The sequence below is a fragment of the Triturus cristatus genome, chromosome 3_2 (genome assembly GCF_964204655.1).
Source record: "Triturus cristatus chromosome 3_2, aTriCri1.1, whole genome shotgun sequence".
Classification (NCBI taxonomy): domain Eukaryota; kingdom Metazoa; phylum Chordata; class Amphibia; order Caudata; family Salamandridae; genus Triturus; species Triturus cristatus.
In genome coordinates, this window is record NC_140584.1 from 492,611,367 (window position 1) to 492,626,353 (window position 14,987).

The following is a 14,987-nucleotide window of genomic DNA, read 5'->3' on the forward strand; positions in this document are numbered from 1 at the left end:
ATGATGTTACTTGTTGTATCTGAATGCAATGACAGAAACAGAAAATACAAGTATTTACCTTACGTGTTTTTAAGCCATGCCCTTAATTACATTGGCCACGCCCCTTTGAGAGACCCCTCAGTTTTTTCATCCCACTTAAAGCCCTGTATAAATCTCTTATGTAACGTACTCAGTTCTATTGTACAGAGCTCCGACACCTTTGGGTAAAGTCTGCGCTATATAAAACTGCAACAAATAAATAAGGAAAATATAATACAAGTAACATTACATCTAAAACAAGCCAGGACTATTGGCATTGTCAATGTTTGTTGGCTGCTTAAGCTAAAGAAGCAACGTTGTACATAATATTAAAAATGCTTTAGTTCGTTGACAGTGAAACAAGCATTGGCATAGCCAATAGGTCTCACCTTTGGGACCTTATAAGTGTTTAGCCATGCAACAGTTGCATAACTAAGTACTTATAAGGTCCCAAAAGCGAGACCTTTTGGCTATGCCAATGCTTGTTTACTTAAGCGAACTTCTTCCGCGTGAATCAGGTCTGTTGGCATTTTAGGTAAAGCAAAATGGTGGGCCCGCCTGCAAAAAGTGAAGAAAAGCCCTTTATCACCCATATCTCACAGAAATGCTCTGGCGTTGAGACGATTACAACCCTACTCCGCAGGCTCTGCGTTACGCCGCTGCATTATACATGATAAAGTCCCTACCCCTGGCCTTCTCTGCCCCCTCCCACTAAAGTTCCCTCTCCATTCCAACTAGAGCAACACAGAAACTTCCAAATATCTGCGTACCGCCACCGACTCCCTCACATCTTAACCGTGGGCTGAATTAAGCTGGAGAAAAGTGCGCATGTGCACCCGGTGGAGATGATGTGGATACCACGTGACTCGCTCGACGAGGCACGGCTGTTTCCTGTGATGGGTCCCAGTCACGCATGTCATTTCCTGCCCTGATGCATGGTGGTCGGACCGAGGGATTGTTGGAAAATTCTCAGAGGTTAGGATATAAATGTGTTTTTACCCAGTGTGCCTCCTGCCTCCGCGCTGTCTCCAGAGGGACAGAGGCCGGGTGGAGATGCATGGTTGCAGCTAACGCTGTCGGGAGGGAATAGAACCTTTGTATTTTGGTGCGGTGCCACCGCTTTGTGTACTTTGCACACAATCAAGCCTGAGGTTGGCGAGGATGGGCTACGGCCTGTCTGAGGCTCAATCTCTCTCCAGGCTTTAGACTGGACGCTCTTTACGTTTGGCTTCTCTGTCCTGTCGGACCTGGGCATCCTGCAGTGTCGGAGCCAGATAGGGCTGCCAGGTCCGGCAGGGCACCGACGCCACCATGACCTACCGCGCAACATTTTTTAAACATTTTAAAGAAAAAACGAAAATGAGATGTACGCATCCAGATTAATACAATGGCTGCTAATTTATAAATAAACTGAATACAATGAATATTGACAAGTCTGAACTGATAGAATCGGATGGATATATTAATAGACTACGGATTTACTAGATTAATCTGTTGTTGATTACGTTCGTCAGTCCTAAGCTATATTTGTTCTTTCGGTAATGTTTTGAAGATCTATAGGTTGACGCCGCGACATCTCTCAATCAGCAGATGGTTTCTAATATTAATTCTTGCCGTGAGTGTTAATGACAACGCCGAAAACTGTGTCTGTGAATATACCGCATTAAATATGTCGCTACATCGTCAGGACCCAGTATATTAATAGACAGATATTCTAATAACATGATAAGTCTTGATTAATTTAGTGATTCTTTTCGATGAAGTAAATGTAAAATGTAGGAGAGTGTGTGTGTGTGTATATATATATATATATATACACACACTAAGATGAATATGTGCCCCACATACAGGGTTTAACAAATACCTGGGGATGTTTGCAAAGTGGATGCACATAATTACTTTGAAGGAGTCGGGTTGGCATGAATGTAAATGTTTGAGTAAGCCTTACTGAGGCCCTGTCAAAATATAATAGCTGTTAGGTGGAGGAGAAATAATTCAATAACCTGGAAGCATATGAAGGTTATTCCTGTGTATGTGCTTTTTGTGAGCTATTTTGATTTAATGACTGGCCTCCGTATAGTTATGAGTTGATAGTTGCCTCCTCAGATTTTGGGTTTAGTTGCTCTGTAGTATGGTTTCTTTGAATAGATGGCCTTGAAAATAGCACAACAGGCGTGAAGTAAACCAAGCTGAAAGTGTGAGGTGGTCCTTGCTTTAGTTGGCCTGATATGATCAGGCTTCCTTTAGTTCTTGTTCAAGTGGCATACCACATACCCTTATCTTTTCTGGAGGCAGCATGTGTTTTTTGAGAGGCTTGTATAATAAGGTATTGCTTCCACTTGTATGAAATAAAAAAAGGCATTGGACTATGATGCAAAAGTTTTTTGTTAGGAGCGATTTGATTGTACACAGCAGGCTGAGTTGGAACTAGACTGTGAGCTCTTCCGTCGATTCTTGAAACGGAGGTTGAGTCACTGGAAAAGTGCAGATATTTTATGCAGGTCATGCAGCATGGAAAGACACCATCTAGAATCATGATGTTAAGCCAGTCCTGAATTTGTCAATGGAATTTATCAATGTAAATTTCTATGTAACAAGTCATGGTTGGGTTAAGCTTTAGGCTAAATGATGAACTTCAATGTTTAGATGCTCTATAAGCTTTACCTATATGTTTGGATGGCACTACCTAACAAAAAACGTGGGGTGAAGGCTTTTTTTCTTCAGCATAATTATGAAGAGCAATCTCCTATTTATTAAGGCACTCGTGGAGGCTACACAGATTCCATAATATTTCAGTGAGTCTGTTTATGTGGGGCACCACAGAAAATAGGTAGTAGTGTGGAGCATGCTAAGTCCGTTTGAACTAGTTTCTTTTTGTGGAAGTGAACAGTTTCAGAACATTGTTTGCATTTCCCATACAGGAGGAAGGAGTCATCCAATGGTGCAGGATTGTCACGCGATAAAATGCTGTTGACAAGTCTAGGGGCTAAGCATCATCACTCTTCGTGATCCTAAAGGCATAATCGACTATTTGCATTATAGCAGTTTTAATGCCTCATTGTGGGAACTGAGAAAATATAAATGAAAGAATTGCTGCACATGACTCAATATATTCACATATCAGAGATTTAATTACACGTGGATTAACCTTTGGTATTTAATACATTAGTAAATTGACAGATCTGTAAAAAAAAATGGCACTCTTTAAAAATTTGTTCATAAAATTTTAACAACCAATAAAACGATGTGATTGACCATCCTCCAATTTATAATATTAAGGTAATTAACTTATAGTTAGACAACTATGGTACATTTATGAGAGCATGGCAATTCATTGGTAATGTTAGATGCAGCATTATACAGACTTTTGCCACTGTATTAAGGGGTCTACAACTTCAAAAATATTGCTAGATAATTCCATCAACATACCAATCGTATTATTAGATGCATTATTGAATGCAGCAATCGGATTCAACCTTATGTAAATTGTTCACTATATTTTATCAAATTGGTATTGCAGATTATAAATACACTGGTAAAATATTCTAAGTGAATGAACTAGAAGGCCAATATAACAAAACATTTGCAACTCTAAGTCTATTGATCAACAGCTAATATAACAATACATTTACTATATCTCTGATGTCCAACAAACACTGTTGTTCCAGTGTTTACCATTTTGTTTAAGTGTATTGTATATATTAACACCATACAGCTTTAACAGCCATGCACCTGATAAAGATAAATGTGCATTTGAAATAAAAGCCTAGTTTGACCTTTCTAAGTTCAACTAAATATCAGTGTTTCCAGCATCCACAATGCTTTTAAAAGAACAAAATAGTTGTTATAATTTATAATTCGCCTACATCAAACTATTTTTAGGTATAAATTTATACACAATTCATCATGTGTTTTAAATCAAAACAATAGCAATTTTCACTAGTTGTCCTCTGAGCTACAAAATATTGAAAACATTTGCATTAGTCAATAAACTTCTTATGTTATAATAATATTATTACAAAGTAAAATGTACATTATTATTATTGAGTTCTTGAATAGCGCGTAGCTACCCATTGGGTTTCCCAGCGCTTAGAGGACAAGCAAGACAGCTTAGGAAAGAGACATAAAATAACCTTGTTTTCAGCTCTCTGTGGAAGATGAGTAGAACGGTGCAACATCTCAGAGACTCCGGGAGAGCATTCCATAACTTGGGACTCAGAGACGAAAAGGAGCGACCACCCACCTGGGTGCGCCTAACTCTGGGAACTGAAAAGCTAGATAGATTGCTTGAATGAAAAGTGTGGGTGGTGGTGGTGGTAGGGAGGGGCTACATTTTGCAAGTACTAATGTCCTGAGCATAAATTGAATTTGTACGTACAGCAAAGTGCCTTAAAATTGATAACCTTGTCCACTGTAAGCCAGTGAAGGTCATGGAGGAGACCGGACACAGAAGAATGTTTGGGAAGCCGGAAAAGGAGCCTGGTGGCAGAGTTCTGAACCACTTGAAGGCGTCTAATCACGGTCTTTTCTGCTCCTATGTATGAGATGTAATGAATCATTGCTTAATGAGGATAATCGGGCCAAAACAGTGCCCTGGTGGCCCAACAGTGCCAACCGTTTGACACGAAACAGTGTCTAAAGCCGTGCTGAGGTCTAGTAAGATCAGCGTGGCCATGCCACCCATGTCCAGGAGCCATCTGAGGTGTTCTGTGACTCCTAGTACTGTGGATTCAGTGCTTTGCTCAGCTCTGAATCCTGACTGAGAGGGGTGAAGGGCATTCTGGGCTTCCAGAAATGAGGTAAGTTGGGAGTTGACATGCTTTTCCAGTAACTTGGAGAGAATGGGCAGCACGGAGATTGGTCTGAATTTGGACCAGTTAGATGTGTCCAGGTGTATATTTTTTTTAAGCAGGTGGAGCACCATAGCATGTTTCCAGGCTTTGGGTGTAAGCCCCTCGTAAAGGGAAGAGTTCAGCAGTTCAACCAGGAGAGACATGAGATGAGGACTCGGAGTGCTCTGCTAGACTTATGGAAGAGTATCCAGTGGGGTACCTAATTTGATGGACTGCAATAGGTCCAGAAATCGAGATCATTCTAGGGGAAGCAAGAAATGTAATCGAGCCGGCGACTGGCTAGTAGCCGGGGGATTTTCTTCCTTAGAGGAGGGAAGGGTGGAATTAGAAAGTGAGCTGGTTCTCCCGAGTTGGTACTTGACAGTTTTTCCTGAGGCTAGTGCAGTGGAATATTTGTTACTTTCTCAACAAAGAAAACTGCCAGCTCTTCACATTGGGCTTGTGACAGTGAGGGGGAAGGAGCAATGTTACTGGGGTCAGACTGGTCTTGGACCCCTTTAAAGAGTGTTTTCGGGCAGTTTTGGGCTTTTGATAGGAGGCATAGGCATTTCTACAGAACATGTGGTAATGATTTAAGGCTATTTTATATTTAATTTTGAGTTCTGATCATATAGCTTTCTCCACTCCCTTTCGAGTCACTTACAGAGTTTTTTTTCTTCCTCTTAAGGTCATATTAAACCAAGGGTCGGGGGCTGCTGCCTGGATACAGATTTTAGTTTGACTCGTAGGATTGTGTCAAGGGAGTGTCTGAGTCAGTTATGGACCATATGCTGATCATGGTCAATCTGGTGTGTCAGTTGGGGAGAGGTATTTAATAGACAGGTATTGAGGGCAAGGATATCCATTTTAGCTCAATTTCTGACCATAACTTTGGGCCCTATAGCTGCGTAGTAGTGGAGTATGAAGCATAGCCCAGCAAAATTGTCTGTCTGCAGTAATGGCAAGGACGGGCCAGTGGTGAGATCGGCGACATTGGAAACAAGCATTGGCATAGCCAATAGGTCTCGCCTTTGGGACCTTATAAGTGTTTAGCCATGCAACAGTTGCATAACTAAACACTTATAAGGTCCCAAAAGCGAGACCTATTGGCTATGCCAAGCGGCCGTGTGGCCGCAAAAGTGAAAGTGATCGCGATCAAACGTGAAAGTGATCGCGATCAAACATCAAAGCGGCCGTGCGGTCGCTAAAGTGAAAGTAATCGCGGTAAAAGTGGTGCTCGCGCCCGCGCACATGCACTGTAGCCCTAGGCTGGCCTGGTAGCACTTTTTGGAGCCCTCTCAATAAGTCTCGTCAGACCAGCGCATGTGCTGGGTCAGGCGAGACCTAAAAATTGGGTCCAACATTTGACCCGCCTTCTGTGTAGGGGTGGAGTTGATTAGGTTGAGGTTTACAGTGCCCAGATCTTTGGAGAGTCTGACTTAGTTTACAGGTGGTATCTTCTAGATCAGGGATACCAAAGTACGTCCTGAGGGCCGCATGCGGCCCTCCTTACCTTTAATTGCAGCCCCCTGGTGAACATCAGCACTAAGATGTTGTTCACGTGACAGAGAAGGAACATTTAGAAACCTGTAAAACAAGCATACTTTATCTGCACGTAAACTAAACAGAAGGTAAAGAAGCTAAGAATATTTCCTAGACAACTTATCTTTAGCATGCATCTGCTTCGCGTCCCCTTGCGCACACCTTTTAACACCCCGACTGTCACACTGCTGGTATCTTTGTGGCCCTCGGGAAGCCACAGACAGTATTCTGTGGCCCCCGGGGAATTGTTTGCAAGTACCCATGTTCTAGATGCATGTTTAGGTCTCCGAGTCGAGAAAAATGTGCTCTTTTTAGTATATATGGAGAGATTAAGTCAGGAATTGTAGAGCACTAGTTAGGGAGGGGGTCAGAGGGGGCGGTATGGATTTGGACTCCGGAGACCGTAAATGTGGGTTTCAGGCCAAGTGTAAAGAGAACGGCTTAACAAGCTGTGGAAGGAAGCTCCTATTTTTTTACACTAGAAGACATCTCTCTAGATAATGACTATGCCGTCTCCTGTCTTGTCTTTGCGATCCCTTCTAGCGATACAGTAGTTATGTAGTAGTGCATCGATAACATCTGGCTGTAGTGCTTCATGTAGCCAAGTTTCCATCAGGGGCATTATCCACAAGGAATTTGCGGCTATGTTTTTGATGACTGGGTAAGGAGCTACAGCTCAATCCAAAAAAGTGAAAGCCGCTCTTAGTCAAGCAGCCCCTAGCCAGAGCATTCCTGCGTTCAACAGCCCAGGTGCTGATGCTTGGCGTATCATCTATGGTTGTGGAGGGTCCCTTGAGTTGCAAGAAAAGTGGCTGTGTTTACATGCTTCCCGGCAGGCTGGGCAGACGGCTTTTAGCTTGTTTGGGGAGATGACGTTTCTGGGAGCCTTGAAAGGGGCAGGTGTCGTGGCATCCTGTCCTAGACGGGCGCAGGCAGGCTTGCCTTTGGCGCTCCTTCTGCACACGTCCACTGCTCTTTAGCACCAGACTGCTTTTTAGGTCTCGCCTAGCGTTGCAGCGCGCATGCGCTGCTCGCGAATCAAGACGTATTGGGGTAAAAGTATTTTAGGAGAGGGGCTTGTAATCTCGCCCATGCTTTCTATTGGGCAATGTCAATATTTATTTAAAACCCTGTGTTCTCATTGCTCTGCAGGGTTTTTGGTTACCGCCTTGTGGCTTTTCTGTACACGCCCTTGGGACACCGAGTCTACGGCGTCTTTCAGTTTTATGGTTGTTCTGTTATCTGAGGATGCGTGCTTAACAAAGGTTCAGGCAGAGTTCACCAAGGCATCTGCTTTCCAGGCCGTCACGCGCATCTTCTCTTTCCCTCCCCTCCCTCCTCCACCCCCACCCCACTCTCTCTGCTGTTCCTCCCCCTTCCTCAAGTGCTGTGTGGGGCGCACCGGCAACAGCTTGTTTAAAATCCCGGGACAAGGAGCAGAGACAGCATTGGCTCCGTTATATGGGAGAAGGTAAGCGGGGAGTAACGCAGCTCTCCTCACTCCCACAATGCTCGCAGGAACCCTCCACCGCACACAATCTATCAATGCACTAAAAGCATGAATGGGGTAATGTTACTCCTTTCTACACAGCGGTGGCCTTGAGCATAAAGATGCATACTGGGTGATGGTTTAATGAGTAGGGCGCCTGCCTGCTGAATATACTATACTGTTCCGTCACTAATATAGGCAGTCCGTAAACACTGGAATGCATATATTGCTGATAAGATAGCTCATTGGGTTGCGCGCCTGTTGAGGTGCCATTTTACTTCTCTACATAGCAGTGATTCGAGCATACAAATTACTACTTGTTAATAGCTCCTTGAGTTTTCTGTTTAGCTGCTGACGAGTCTGTTGTAAATCACTGGCTAGTGGCCCCAAATAGGGATGCCTAATTAGGTGATAATAGCTCTATGAGGCTCTAGATGTGCATCAGCTTGGGTAATAACGTGCATATTTGTGGAAGCAGGCCTACCTGGCGCTATCGATAGGCTAGAAGGTATTTATTGTTACCCAACGCAGTGGTACACATCTTATCACCCTGAGAAGGATGGACGGCTGATTGAACCTACCGGGATTGGAACCTGAGACAGCGAGGTCTAACACATTTTCCGGAAGTGGCTGCATTCAGCCAATGAACTACCAGACCTGACTACATATGGGGCATTAAGAGCGTGATGTCACACACTCTCAATGAGAGCGCACAATAGCGTAGCTCTGGGCTGCACGAGGCGCTAGATGTGCATCAGCTTGGGTAATAACGTGTATATTTGTGGAAGCAGGCCTCTTGGCGCTATCGATAGGCTAGAAGGTATTTATTGTTACCCAACGCAGTGGTACGCATCTTATCACCCTGAGAAGGATGGACGGCTGATTGAACCTGCCGGGATTCGAACCTGAGACGGCGCGGTCTAACACATTTTCCGGAAGTGGCTGCATTCAGCCATTGAACTACCAGACACGGTTACATATGGGGCATTAAGAACATGATGTCATACACACTCAACGAGAGCGCACAATAGCATAGCTCTGTGTGCTGCACGAGCCGCTAGATGTGCATCAGCTTCGGTAATAACGTGCATATTTGTGGAAGCAGGCCTCTTGGCGCTATCAATAGGTTAGAAGGTATTTATTGTTACCCAACGCAGTGGTACGCATCTTATCACCCTCGGAAGGATGGACGGCTGATTGAACCTTCCGGGATTTGAACCTGGGACGGCAAGGTCGAACACATTTTCTGGAAGTGGCTGCATTCAGCCAATGAACTACCAGACCTAGCTACATATGGGGCATTAAGAACGTGATGTCACACAGACTTAACGAGAGCTCACAATAGCGTAGCTCTGTAGGCTGCACGAGACGCTAGATGTACATCAGCTTGGGGAATAACGTTGCCATGAATGATAATTTCAACTTTAGCGGCCCTGCTTAATGACTGGCTGTACTTTAGGAATATGCCCAACACGTCTGAAAAAAACACTCAAATAAGAGTATAACTCGTCCGTGCCTACCAAAAATAAAATGAAGTTTCCGGGCCAATCACTTAATCCTCCGTGTCTACCAAAAATTAAATCAAGATGTCGTTGTTCGTTTTAGCAATGCAGAACTGCAAAAAAATATAAGATACATCAAAAATAGTGAACTGCTGCAGAGTTAAGATTTTTTTCTATTCTCAGACTGAGGACGAAAATAGAGAGCCCGATATGGACCTGTATTGGCTCCTGCTTTTAACAACTACCGGTGGTGAGCACTGGCAGGACCCGGCCCATTTAAAGCCCTGCGTGATATGCTGTTTTTAAAGGTGTGTTTTACCTAAAGCGCCACAATGCAGCCTGCATCACGGGGAGGACAAGGGTATTCCGGCAGACTGTGGGGCTGTGCATCGGGGATTTTTGCCATAAATGATAATTTCAACTTTAGCGGCCCTGCTTAATGACTGGCTGTACTTCAGGAATATGCCCAACATGTCTAAAAACACTCAAATAAGAGTATAACCGTATCGGCTCCGAAGCCCAAAAGCTTTGTGGGCTGGAAATCAAAAGAAACAGCAACTGTAACACAGAATCGCCTCAGCCCGGAGAAGTTAGCACACAAAAACCGTTGGAGAAATAAAACAGCCAGCTCCTGTCCTGTATGGCAGGGGGCATAAACCCAGGCGTGCTTGTGCACAAGGCTTTCTAAAAACGTGTTGTGTGGCTCATATTTCGTTTTTCAATAAAAGAACCCCCCACCCCGAGGTTGTGGCGTAATGGCTACAGCTGCCAAATTTGGAGCTCAAGCAGGTTTCAGTCTTAGCGTAGGCTTCACATCCTGTGTTTCTTGGCACATCACTTAATCCTCCATGCCTACCAAAAATTAAATAAAGTTTCTTGGCAAATCACTTAATCCTCCACTTATTTAAATAATAAAAACATTTACAAAAAAATACGCTGGCATGGCTTATTATACACACTTGGCAAAATACTAGAAGCCTGCTTGAAACATAAAAATAGCAAAATTGACACATTGCACAGTAGTGATGGGTGTCATCTCCAGTCTAATGGTGCATAATTGATAATATGAAATGTATACTTAAAAAAAAAAAACTATCATTTACAATGCCAAAAGCTTTAAACAATGTCACTGCGAGACATATTGCATTGTAAATGCTTGTTAATAGTGCAAGCAAAGCGACAGAATGCCGTTCAGCTGTGCTGCAAGCCATCCAAATTAGCGGCCGTCAGGGCTCAGCTGAGCTAGGCAACAAGCCGTGTCCCAGCTCCCTCTGCATAATTGATCTGTTTTTGTCAAACCAATTTGGCTAAGCATGGATTCTTATTTCATCATAAGCTGGTTATTTTTGGACATAAATCACTTGTAATCCATGCATTTTTAGCCAAATCACCCCCAGACTCGGACAACTCCACTTTGTCCCAGACTAGTTTCTATATTTCCGTCCTGTGTCCTTTCCTGCCTATGCAGTACCTTAGAGATATTTGTTGCAAACCAATTAAAACCTGCCATTGACCAGTTTAACTCTGGTGTTGTAGTCATTATCAACACTGCTACCCTGAAGATACTGAATGATGTGCGTCACGTCTTGGACAAAGACTACAGATTTATTGGGGCCTTCGATACTGTTGGTAAAGACAGATTAATTAAAACAATGAAACACAGCATGGGCTTTTGAGGTCTAGTACTGAGTTTGGACTATGTCCTTCCTTATCCACAAATAAATCAGAAGATAAAGATTGGGAACATCACCTCTCATAAATCATAAAACTGTATGGCTTTGAGGCATCTCAGAGTTCGATTTCGATCCTTGGCCTGTTTAGTTTATCTGCATCTGTGACATCTGATTCTCAAGGATACCTGTATTTTTTTTGCTAAAATATTTCAGTTACATATTTGAGGACTTTGTCACTCACCCTGCGCCGTTGCTTAAAAAATAAAGCGTTTAAAAAAAAAATCAAATCTATTATAACTTCTCCTCAACCTTTGTTTTTTCATTGAATGGTATACATGACAGATAACTTTGTAAAATGGTCTAATATTTCAATTTCAGGGCTCTAGCGACATCATAAAGCAGGATGCCGGCTAAGTGGTTTGTAAATGTCACCAAAACACCAAAATGGCAATATAGGACGATATTACAAGTTATCTGTTATGTATATTTTATATTGCATTGTTTCAGAGCATTTTAGCTTGGAAATGCGGGGGCAGATTTACAAGCCCCTTGCGCCGCCATTGCCTCACTTTTTTTGATATAACGGCAGTGCAAACAATCCAGACAGTTTACAGCATGACTCATCTAGGGAGATGCGTCACGTAAAACCCTGCACACATTATACCTGCGCCTGGTATAATGTATATAGGCTAGGTATTCCCACGCAAAAAGTATGTAGAACTGACGCAATGAAATTTACATTTCACTGCGTCACCCTACACCTTCACTGCGTCAAAATCCCTATGCCTGCTCAGACCAGGCGTAAGGAATGATGCAGGTTTTTTTAAATGGGACTCACCTATCTGTTGTGGCACATTGCTGTAGTTGCGTCACTTTCATGAGCAACTCCAGCGATGCATCACTTTTGTGGCAACAGGTGCGTCCGTATTTCGGACGCATCTGTTAATCCTTGCGCCATGGAGCACTGTATTGTAAATACAGCTGATCCATGGTGGCGCAAGGACATTTGGCACTGGTGCAAGGAAACTGATGCAGATGCGTCAGTTCCTTATAAATCTGCCCGGCGGTTTCCTTCAAATTGATGCAAACAATGGGCATGGATTGAAATTTGAATACTTAGATTTTATTGGCATTTAATGAATACCTTGTGGCTAAAACTATGGATAGTGGTGAAGGCTCATATATTTCTATGTTTCTGTTGCTGCTGCATTTACTGCATAATTATGGATCTAAAGCATTTGCCACATAATTTGCAGACATCATTTAAAATGTTTCTAGCTCAAATGATTAAAAATGATATTCCCACAGATTTGATATTTGTCATATAACTCAGATAACCTTGCAGCATAATTTTGACAACTTTGCTGCATAATCCTAGTAGAGTTTACAGTGGTAAAGCTCTAGAGTAGTTAAGGGCTGTCATGAGGACGAACCCTGCATTTTTTTGGTATCTGTGATCAAAGCTCTGTGTGAAATATGTGTTTTTATACCACTGGCTTTTGTGCAATAAAAGCACCCAAATATGTACAATATACACATATACACACACATTTTTGGAAAAAAGTAAGCAGGGATCTGGGTAGGTCCGAAATTTTGGTGGACACTAGCTCCTATATAGAGCACCTTACAACACCACATACACTCTGAATCTGCTAATCTCAAATGTTAGTTTTTCTAGCAGTTTCTAATCCATAGGATTAGTGCAGTGCAATCCACGCCGAAATAAAAAGTGACGAAGCCTTTTGCTATTTTTACAGCAAAGTCTTTAAGTATAGGATTAGCAAGTGCCATGCATGCCAAGCTGAAAAATTACAACATCCTTTCACCACGCCAGGTGCAAAATTACAGCTTTTGATTGGTAAAACAACATCCAAGCCAACATGGAATGAATAAAAGCATCCCCTGATATGTGTTTCACTCTTATCAGAGAATTATAGCTTTGTCCAAACATAAGGGTGCACCCAGTATTAAGTCAAAACTTAGAGTGCAGCATGGATTATGCCCAAAAGGAAGCATATATATATATATATATATATATATATATATATATATATATAGATCCACCTCAAACAGTCAAACAGTTTCGCTTCAGAAACCCGAGCCACTTTCAATGGCGGGATAGCGACTCCCAATAGCAAGCACCAATCGTCACCACGTTTTCACAAGAACGATGCCATGGCCTCCTAGTTCATCTCAGCGTGATTTTATTCCTAATAGCCTTATCACTCTACACGTTTCAGAGAAAATACCTCCTTGTTCACGAGTAAGAGCAATGTGTACAACAGCTTCCTTTAACTTAGTCATGTGACACACCCAAATCATAAACAGTGAAAACAGATTCTCCGTTTAAGAAAGTTCTCAGAGCTAGGAAGACAGAATAATCAAAAGGTTTTTTTTACAAGGTGTTTCAGGGGATCAAATGAAGAGCATTAACAATTGTTTTCTGTAACAAAATTGATATGTCTCTGTAATTCATCTAGTACCAATATAAGCAATTTTTAAATTTGACCGCAAGTGCTCATGGTTCAACCTTACAAATTAATATTTTACAAAGCAAATCATATTAATGTATTTCGCTCAACATTTTTGTTTGGAAGTTCTCAGTATTGATCTGCATATATTCACGTGGACTTAGTATGGGCTCAGTATTCGTGAACAGTCGCATTGATAACATCTATCCCGCCCCAGTGGGCAAGTGGTGAAATAAGACTGACTCAAACAAAAATCGATCAATCCAATAAGCGAGAAATACATTAATATGATTTGCTTTGTAAAATATTAATTTATAATGTTGAACCATGAGCACTTGCGGTCAAATTTAAAAATTGCTTATATTGGTAATAGGTGAATTACAGAGACATATCAATTTTATTGTTACAGAAAACAATTGTTAATGCTCTTCATTTGATCCCCTGAAACACCTTGTAAAACCTTTTGATTATTCTGTCTTCCTAGCTCTGAGAACTTTCTTACACGGAGAATCTGTTTTCACTGTTTATGATTTGGGTGTGTCACATGACTAAGTTAAAGGAAGCTGTTGTACACATCGCTCTTACTCGTGAACAAGGAGGTATTTTCTCCGAAACGCGTAGTGATAAGGCTATTAAGAATAAAATCACGCTGAGATGAACTAGGAGGCCATGGCATCGTTCTTGTGAAAACGTGGTGATGATTGGTGCTATATATATATATCACCAGTCACTGTGCCTTGTCGATTTCCCTTCCACGGGAAAGAAACGGATGCGAACCCAAGTTTGGTGCATGGAAGTTTTTTTTATTTGATTTTGTTGCCTTCAAACCACCATGACTGCCACGGCGTGTTTCGGCCCCGAAAGGCCTTAATCACATGATGCGCTTGCGAAGTCATTTTGCATATTTAAAGTGTTCAGTGCAGAAACACGTGACTCAAAAGACATAAAGAAAATACTTTACATATAATACAACACTATTTGTGCAAAATCCCCAATAAATTGATAGAAAACATGGTAAAACAGTATATTAAAATATATAAAATCACATATATCTGAATAAATATGTAAAAATATATAAAGAAACCTTGACTGTAATGCATATGATAAAATATATATATATGCCACATTGTTATAATACCATGATTCATATTGCATGTTACACATTTCTGTATCTTATTCTTAACGAAATGCATTTAATACATGTCTCTATCTAATTAATTGATTGTAAAATCAATATTTGTTACAAACATTGCATTGGCGCTGATGGAATTTGGTTCAATATGCTGAACTGCACGTGATTAATCCCAAGTGGGCATACTACTTGTCTTGCTGTCTACTAAAGTGTTAAGTGAATAAAGTGCTAAAGTGCTTCCCTGAGAACTAATTGTTCTGTAAAGTGGCTGTGTGCACATAAAAAGTTCTAAATATTTACAATATTAAAAATCATGTCATATATTCAG

At 41.8% G+C, this 14,987-nt stretch overlaps 1 protein-coding gene across 1 annotated transcript in view; it reads left to right on the forward strand.

Moving 5' to 3' along the window:
- The first annotated feature begins 840 nt into the window (after nt 1–840).
- ZNF143 (zinc finger protein 143) overlaps nt 841–14,987 on the forward strand; it is a 274,804-nt gene continuing 260,657 nt past the window's right edge. The window contains exon 1 of the mRNA XM_085648159.1: nt 841–993. The gene's annotated coding sequence lies outside the window, so the exon portion shown is untranslated. The remainder of the gene's footprint in view (nt 994–14,987) is intronic.